We start from the raw sequence: 7,297 nt of genomic DNA on the forward strand, positions 1-7,297 counted from the left end.
TAGTATAAGAAAAATCTTGAAGATGGAACTTACAATCTTAAAGCTGCAAGGGTATTGCAACTGTTACACCCAAATATCGGATTTTTAACTTTTTATTATCTAACCTTCTTGACTTTGAGGTCTCATAGTCAACAAAAGGTTTTTAGGCTGAATTGGTCGAGATATAAAAGGAATTGCGCTAATATCACTTAGAGGCCCAATAAACAAAAGCCGGTTTAGGAGGCAAGTGGATTTTTTTAATTTTTGAAGAAGTGTTGGAGCCAAGAGACGTAATTGCACGACAGTTATGGGAGTCAGCCATAACCGCTCCATTTCATCTATAAATAGAAGTTCAAGGATCAAAGGAAGACATCAGCAAATCAATCAATAACAAGCATGTCGTTTCTTTTATGCTTTCTTCTTAGCTTTCGTAGTTTCCCTTGGATTAGTAGCCAAGCGATAGAATTAACCCCAAATTAGAGCAAAAAATAGGGATTTGGTGAGCAAAAATTGAGAAGACGAGAGAGAGAGAGCCAAAGGGAGATTTTGGCGGCAGTCCATCTCCATCAACCACAAACACCAATTCCATCAACCGAAGATAGCAGCTCCATCACAAACTCCATAGCCGAACTATACTTGAGGAAAAATCAATTTGGGCCAGCGATGGTGGAAAGGGAGATGACGGTTTTGAAGAGTGACTGATTCGACGGTGAAAAAGACTGGTACGGTTTTGAAGAGTGACTGATTCGACGTTGGCCGGTGATGGTTGGAGCGGGTGAGAGTATTTTTGAACCTGATGACGTTGGAAAAAGGAGGGAGAGTGAAATGAATTAGGCGGGTAAGGAAATGCGGGTTTAGGGTAGGGAGGATATTATTCATTTGCAACGGATTTAATGAAAAACCCTTACAAATCAATATTTTTGATTTATATATGTACACTTAAAACTTGTTTTAATTTGCACCGATTTGTCAAAAACGTAGCAAAAATAGCACCAAATAAATATTTTCTAGTAGTGTATAATTCTTGCATATATCAACTAGTATATAGCTGCTATTAGGATTAGTACTAGATTTTTTATTATAAGCTTTCTCTTGCATATTCACTTCATCTTCATATACTGGTTCACTCACAGTTTTGATCTTATATCCAATTACCTTTATTTTTTCAATAATATGATTATTTGGATCTTCATTTATTTCTCAATTAGAACATGAAGCAACATGAACTCTTCGATCTTCATCTTTTTTAAAATTTTCATTGACTTATTTTTTTCATTCTCATTATGCTAGAATTTTGTCTAATCGGACTTGGTGATCTAAGACTCAGGATTTTCTACATCATAGGGTTTTTTGTTATCCCATGATAAAGTAATCCTAATTCATCAATTAATAACTTATTTCCTATTACTAATTTAACTGCAGGGTTCATGAAGAATTCTTCCCAAGTTTTGTCAATTTCAATTTCATTAGGATTTACTTTTATGGGGGTATTTTCTTCTTAGGGTCTCCTCCTTGCTCATAATTTTGAGTACCAACTATTTGTTTCTTAAAAGAAAAATCTAAAGCATTAACCAGCTTATAGACTACTTTCCATCTTAATTGCATGGGTTGAGTTCCTTTATGCATTTTTACTTTAATTGCCAAAAACTTTGGAGCATATGAATCTTCTAAGCTCACATGATATCTAGGTTCACATATATAGCTTACAATTCCTTGACTTAAATTACATGTGATACCACTAACTATCTAATCATTGAACACTATATGTCTAAAATCACAAACAAAGCCTAAACATCTAACATCCTCACCAGAATCTTGTAAGGAAATTATGTATACTTGTAGTGCATCATTACAAATATATCCATAATTTCTTTTTTCTTTATGAATCGTAAGCTTTTCCAGTTTATGATTTTAATTTGTGTTATTTTCTTTTCACAATTTTTAATTATCATACTTCCTTCCATTTCTTCACATACATATTTAGTTCTAGTTGTTAAGAAAGAAGTTCTAAATATTTTATCTTTAGTATTTAGAGGGAAATTCCAACTTTCTTTGTTCATTTGATCTAAATCTTTATCTTCAATTGAGTACTTATCTCTCTTTAATTGACCTATGATCATTTTATTTTTTTCTTCTTTATTATCTGATTCAGAATTTTCTAATACTTCTCTTTCCATGATTTAATTAATTTCTTCATAATTTTCATTTTCAAATTCACTGTCTTCAGGTTCTTCATTATTTTCATTTTCTTCCTCTATTATTTATAATATTCCTTTAATATTACTTAAAGCTAATTCTAAAGCATCATCTTCTAGTATTTCTATGTAGTCCCACCTATCTAAGGCTTCCATGAGTTTGTGATTAGCTTTCTTACATTCATTAGCATAATGTCCTAACTCTCCGCAAGACCAACATTTGCATGTTTTTTTTTTCTCAGGACAATATGTTGCTTTTTCTTTAAAATAAATAAATAAATAAATAAATAAAAAATTGGGTTTTCTATATTTACGCTTATATATAGTACTTCTTCCTATAGGTTTCTCCTCTTGATCTATCAAATTTATAATTCTTGCAGTTTTTCTTCTTATTATAGCTCCTTCTTTCACATCCAAGTTATTCGGAAAATCCCAACTAGTGAGTTATTGTCTTTTCATTTGTTAAGTTCCTGCCATCTCTCTACATTTCTTTTCAATTCATTTTCTTAGGAAAGCAATTTTATTGCCTAGGGCATCCCTAGCTAAAAACATTTCACTCTATTCTTGATATTTTTCACATATCTCTTCATTAAGAGAATTTGGTAATTTATCATAGAATATTCTAACTTTTGTTTCATTTTCACTGATTTTATAATAATATGTTTCAAACTCCATAATATAGATCTCAACATACTTCATATTACAAATGGATTGATTACTTAATTTTCTTTGATATTCCATTCGTTTTGCATTAGGATCAGCTCTTGGACCAAAGTCAAACTCAATATATTGACAATTGCCTAAACATTCTAGCGGGAGATTCATTAGTTCTTAATTCTGTTTTGATTTCTTCGCCTATACCAATTATATACTAGTCTTTCTACACGTACAGCCATAAAAATTATGTTTAATACTTACCTCTATTTTTTTAGTTGACACATATTCCTTTTTAGGAGGTTTATTTTAATTGACATGCTTCCTTTTTAGGTAAGTTTTATACCTTGTATTTACTAGTGTACCCCTTTTGCTTTATCATTCTCTCTCCTCTCCTTAATATTTGAGCCTAAATTGAACGCATCAACTAAATAGAAACGGAGGAAGTATAATTTAAGAAGTTTTCATGAGTCTATTCAGTGTTTAAGTTAAGTACACTATTCATTCTCTTTTTCCACTGATTTAAAACTACCACTTATCTGTCAATGTTTAAGTTAAGTTACTTCTACTTGTTTAGATATATGATTTGGCATAACCTTAACACTAAACCGAGTAGTCTTCTCTGATATGTATCTTGGTCAAGTACAACTTCCTTTACCTTGATGCCATTGGCCTTTAGATGATATTATTGTTTACGTTATTAATTATTTCTTATCCAACATATTAAACATTACTCTTTTACCTAGTTTGTTATCAATCTTTTGTTGGACAATTTCATAAGTAAGAACACTATATCATCAAGTTTAATTAATCTCATTTGTTAATATATATCTTCTTCTAACAAAACATATATACTACCTCCGATTTTTTTTAGTTGTAACTTTGGGTTATTATTTGAGAGATATAAAATATTCCAAAGTTGCAACTAAAAAAAACGAAGGTAGTAGTTATTTTCTTCAATATCATTATCAGAAGCAATCCCTTTTTCAGGAATTATTTACATGCTATCATTTAGTTTATCATGGTCTTCTTGTTCATCAAATAAGATATGTAATTCTCATGTAATTCTTCAAGTGTTTTTCCATGAAGTTGATGGCTCATCTTTAGTCTCCTTGTTCTTTTCTTGGTTACTAGTAGGTCTTTTATGGGGTGATATAATAAACTTCTTATTTTATCTAAATTCTAAAAATGATATTTGTATTTATAAGGGGTGATCTTTTCCTTATTCGGTGATACTTCTCCTTTAAACTGATGTCTAACTTCATTTGTAGAAGCAAGTTCTACTTGTTCTTTAAGCTCACGATTTTTTTTTTTTTTATTAATATCGGTTGTTGTTATTAATCACTTCTTTTTAATATTAATATATACAACGATCACATATGCTATCAACTTCTAATTTTAATTCACCCAGTTGATCTACTATATCATAAGGATTGGACCAAAATTACTATTATTTTCAGGTATATGATAATAATGCTTGAAGTCAGGTCTCTTATAATCGGTAGATGGCATATGAATTTTCTAGTCATGTACTGATTCACGCAGCACTAAAACCAACTTCAATACTAATAAAAGACCAACTCAAAATTTTTGCTCACGCTGGTATATAGATACTACTCAGGTTGGTTTTATAAACTACTCCCTTCGTTTTTAAATACCTTGCTCCACATTCTACTTCCGGCCGTTTTTAAATACTTGCTCAATTTCCTTATTTGGAAAGTTTTTACAATATTTAATTTATTTTTCTCAACTATTGGATCTAACATAAATCATATTTTATTAATATCATATTCTCACTCCTCCCATTCTCTCAACTATTTTTGGTTTTAATAATTTTTTATTCTTTCATTTACCCCACTACCGCTATATTTATTACTTTTTCCAATACCTTTTAAACTCCGCATATGAAGATATGGAGCAAATATTTAAAAACGGAGGGAGTATCACGTTAATACTAAAATTCTACACATATATAGTTTTTTTTTTTTTGTCAATGTCCTAGTGGACACAAGTAGTCTATATAATCTAGAACAAAATTCATTGCAAAACCGGGTTTTTATTGTACTTAAAGTCAATTAAATCACCCAAACTATGTGTCAATCACTTAAAACAAACAAATTAAGGGAGATACAAATTGCCTAATCACTTGTAAAAAATAAATTAACTAATAATTATTTTTCTCTCTCTGTCGTCAACCCCCCAAAAAAACCTCAAAAACCAGATCTATTAGGGGCTGCCATAGATGGAAAATTTCATGATAAGCCCCAAATCCCCTCTTTAGTCTATAGTTTATGTAGTTTTTTAGTAGTTAATTGATTAATAAGTGAGTCTCTCTTTATGAGAGGTTGTGAGTCTTTCTTTATGAGAGTTGTTTCTCCCCTTCTATGGGGTTTTTGTGTTTTCTTTTTCTGTTTCAGGGTCCATCGGTCAAGAAGGACGAAAATAGCAAATCTTCGACGACGGAACCGTTCTTTCTCCTTTGACGCTGCACGAATTTATGAGATGGCTATATTTGGGAAGACGCGAGGACGTCATCAATGGTTTACAACCTGTTCTTTAGTGGAGAAGTTAGTAGATTAGGAGAAAAATATGTTCCTAATGTGAGATTTGTTCTTTGTATAGTCTTTACTTGATTTGTGAAGGTGTCGTTTGGCTTGTTTAATTTATGTTATTTCTATGGTCTCCCTTCCAAAAAAAAAAAAAAGTTTAGGACTACCACTTATTTATTTTAACTAGCCTTTTGGCCCGTTCAATGCATGGGTTATAACTTAAATTATTTTTATATGTATGTATGCTTTTCAATAGTTGAAACTACGAAATTATTGTTTCATGACTATTGAGGTGAATGAAGCTGTGAAAACTGAAAATAAAAAAAGAGTGAGGGTGGAATTGTGGAAGAAGATGAATGAATTTAGTTAGGTATATATACATGAATATAGTAGGATATAAAATGTGATATTAGTTTAAGTTATATTTTAAGATTAAGAGATGAAAAGTCTATTTTTATTATACATCATATGTTAATGGAATTTTGTAGTAATTAATTCAACTTTATTTTATCATGGTAGAAATGAAACACTTTATTTTCTCAGTTAAATGTGCAAGTTACGGAATGCATAAAAAATTTAACATTATGTACTCCTTCGGTCCCCAAAACTTCGACCCTTTTGGATTGATTTCGCGGTTATTAAGAAACTTAAATAAAAAGAAATAAAAACATATTGGAAAGATAAATTAACATGAGGTTTGTAAAAAAGTAGAGAGATAAAGTATTAAAAATACATTAAAAAACAAAATTTTATATAGGGAAACTAATTTTGCACAATATTGTTGTAAATTGGTGGGAATTTTAATGCAAATGGGTCGATCATTTTGGGACTAAAATTAGGTCGAAAGGGTCGAAGTTTTAGGGACGGAGGGAGTAATATATTTAATTTAATTTTTTTTTTTAATATTACAAAGGTAAGAGCAGTGACATGTGGCATATGAGTGAATTGTGAGGACATGTGACATATGAATGATTCTGATTTGTTTTTCTAAATATTAAGGGCTTGTTTGGTTGAATGTAGAAATTGCAAATTCCTTGAAAATTTGATTTTCCTTAAAATTGAATTTCATTCCGAGGAAATTTTAAAAAGTATTTGGTTAATCAAGGAAAGTGGAAATTCCCATGAAATGTTCCACATATTTATGCCTATAGGTAATATATATAAGGGAGAAGGATAGGGGTACATATAATGTACAAAAACATTTTATACATCACCAATGAAATCATGTCAACTCAGCTTCTAATAGAAGGAAAATGAAAAAAGAGGAGGGAAGCTTTAGCGGGACAAAATTTCACTAATTAGCGGGTTGTGTGTACTTGGGCGGGGTTATTTGTCTTCTAAGCGGTAAATTTTTCACATGGGCCCCATGCATATCAAGACTTCATTAATCACTACTTCCTCCAAGAATTGTGACAACTCGTTGATAGCTTATAATTTGGATATATGTTTTGTTTTTTTTTTTTTGATTCATATGAGCCACAAGGGCGGGTACAACGGGGAGCGGGGGAAATTCCAGCATATGCTGGGGGCAAGGATTGATCCCGTAACCTCGAGGTTACGAGATGGGAGTGCTACCATCAAGCCAACTCCACATCCTTTGGATATATGTTTTGTGCTATTTTCTTTTTAAATTTGTTTACTTTGTATTTTTTTTTTTTTTTGTTAATTTGAGGTTTAATAGTTTATCAGTAGATTGTTATATGTTGATATTGACATTCTTTTGGGTACCCAGATTGGATATATGCTATGATAGTTTATAATATTAAATTTTTAATAGTTATAAGACCCATAATTATTTAACCATTTTGGTTCGTTTAGCTAACGTATAAGCTACATATATTCATCATCTACAACTCTAAACATATCAAGATTTGCTATTACACTTTTAGGATTTGCTATTATATCAATAATAAAGCTCTA

Source organism: Chenopodium album, chromosome 16 (assembly GCF_948465745.1).
Source record: "Chenopodium album chromosome 16, dcCheAlbu1.1, whole genome shotgun sequence".
NCBI classification, from domain to species: domain Eukaryota; kingdom Viridiplantae; phylum Streptophyta; class Magnoliopsida; order Caryophyllales; family Amaranthaceae; genus Chenopodium; species Chenopodium album.